The 2,517-nt window shown below is 42.4% G+C and overlaps 1 pseudogene; it reads right to left on the bottom strand.

Moving 5' to 3' along the window:
- Nucleotides 1–1,458, bottom strand: LOC101660265 (annotated as a pseudogene).
- Between the last annotated feature and the right edge of the window lie 1,059 nt (nucleotides 1,459–2,517).

Genomic DNA, 2,517 nt, shown 5'->3' with positions numbered 1-2,517 from the left:
CTGGTCCTTGAGTTTCTTAAAAACTGAAGAAAGCATTTCAGCCTTGTGTTTTACATTGTTCTGCTGTGCTTTGTCCAAATGAACCTTTACAAGCCTGCTGCCTTCCAGTTTTACATGAATTCTCTTGCTCACACTGTCACTTGGGAAGACCAAGACTTGAAGGATGGCAGTGTGCACAGCTGTCCGAGTGAGGCTCCTGGGATGCTTTGTGTGACTTTATTCTTTGTATGGATTTTCCGAGTTGGTTTAGGTAGAATTCTCCTATGACAATAAAGACAGTGTGCTTTCTACAGTTTTGTTTTTTGTCTCCAGTTCACAAACTAGCCAGACTTGGATTTTCTGGAAAGATTTCAGTGGAGGATCAGGAACAAAGATTATAATAGCTTTCTGACCACCATCAACTTCCATTTCCTTGGCTGCTATTACACTTGGTTCCCTTAACTGAGCCTTTAGGTCTGAGTTCATCTCCAGCTCAATGAGTCTGAGCAATGCCAGACTCAAATTAATTTGGCTTTCTGCTATTGGACTTCACAATCTTTGCTCTTGAACCGAACAGACTTTTTTCCTTAATGAACGCTGACCTAGGACAGGGGAATTCAACTTGACTTTGTGGCAACCTTGAGTCTAGGCCAGCATAAAAGACCCCAAGACCTGATAAGATAATAAATAGGTTTTATCTCATGCTAATACTCTCTAGTCCCTGGGAGGTGACAATTGTCAACATGCTTGGCTGTGAATTGAAAGGTTTGAAGTTTGACTCTTCCCAGTGGTGCTTCAAAAAGAGGGGTCTGGAAATGTACTTATAAAAAATTAGTTACAGAAACCCTGTGGAGCCCAGTTCTACTCCAACACATATGGAACTTCCATGAGTTGAAATCAATTCAACTTCAAGAGGTCAACTGGCAGATTTTTCCTGAGAGAAAACACGAGGTGCCATTATTAATTAGTGCCACCTGCCATAGGTGCAGGAATGGGGGAAACACTTTGCCAGATGTGTGTTTTCTGACCTTGATCAAGGCCGGAGGTGAGCTTCATAGCCATCCCATCCTGGAAATGTCAGACTTTCATGGTACTGGCAAGAGGCATTGCCATAAAGAGCTCCTGTCCTTACGTTAGACACTGGCTATTATTAGTGTATATCATGCAAAATCTGCTCCAGGAGTTATTAAGATAAAAGTTGGATTTAACTTTATGTGTTATGTATGGCAACAATCCCAGGCCTGCCTCTGCTTATTACTGCCTTCTCTTACAGCCCCCATGGGCACCGATGGTGGACTTCACTCTCTTACTGAGCATAAATCCAGCAGCCCAGGGCTGTGGGGTTGTAGGGACAGACTCTGTTTCCTCTTTTCACTGGTACAGGAAATAGCCAGCCAGAGAACTTCCCAAAATGTGGTAAAAGAAATGGCAACTGAAGCCTGGAACCGTGTCCATCTTGTGTACTGCTGTCTACCGCATGCCCGACATACAACTGAAAGACCCCGTGCACAGTTAACAAAATCCAAACCTGTTGCCATAAATTGATTCTGACTCATGGTGTCCTCCTGTGTGCGTGAGTGGAACTGCTCCATGTGCTCTTGGCTGTAAATATTACAGAAGTAGGCTGCTCAGACTTTCTTCATTTGTCTTCCCAAGATGCTGGCACCACTGGATGGGTTCAAATGACCAACCTGTAGTTTCATAATATTGAAAGATTCTATGGGCGAAATATTGAGCGATGCAGGGAGTATTGCATGAAGATGGAGGGAGCGCACAGAGTCACTGTACAGAAACGATCTAGTCGACATTCAACTATTTCAAGAGGTTAATATGATTAAGACCTGATGTTATTGAAGGAAGAAATTCAAGTTACACTGAAGCAGTTAGATTAAAATAAAGAAAAGCTCCATGAATTGATAAAATACCAATTGAAATGTTTCCACAAGCTGACGAAGCACTGGAAGCACATCTCACTGATGGCAATTTGGAAGCCAGCTACCTGGTCAACTGATGAGTTCTGTATTTGTACCCATTCCGAAGAAAGGTGACTTTACAGAATGGGAAATTTATTGAGCAATATCACTAATATGACATGAAAAACTTTGCTGACGATCATTTAGCAGTGGTTGTAGCAGTCCATAGACAGCGAGCTGCCAGAGGTTCGGGCCAGATTCAAGGATGTGGAACAAGGACTATCATTGCCGACATCCTATGCTGAAATGGAGAATACCAGAAAGATGTTTAGTTGTGTTTTACTGACGATGCAAAAACACCGGACTGTGTGAACGATAACACATTCTGGATACTATTGAGAAGATTGGGATTTACAGAACCCTTGATTGTGCTCATGCTCATGTGCTCTAGAGACCCTTAAGGGAACCTGGGATACGGAGATGATGCAATCTTTGAGAAAAGTGACCAGGACTGGAAGCAACTTGCTGACAAAGTTCAAGGAGTCCAGCTTTCAGTATGGATTTCAACTCAATGTAAAGAAAACAAAAATCTTCACAACTGTACCAATAGGTAACATCATAATAC

The sequence above is a fragment of the Echinops telfairi genome, unplaced genomic scaffold (assembly GCF_000313985.2).
Source record: "Echinops telfairi isolate 266 unplaced genomic scaffold, ASM31398v2 ScPeMD7_7409;HRSCAF=8447, whole genome shotgun sequence".
NCBI lineage: Eukaryota > Metazoa > Chordata > Mammalia > Afrosoricida > Tenrecidae > Echinops > Echinops telfairi.
The sequence above is the reverse complement of the archived record's forward strand: the minus strand, read 5'-3'. Positions and strand labels throughout refer to the sequence as shown.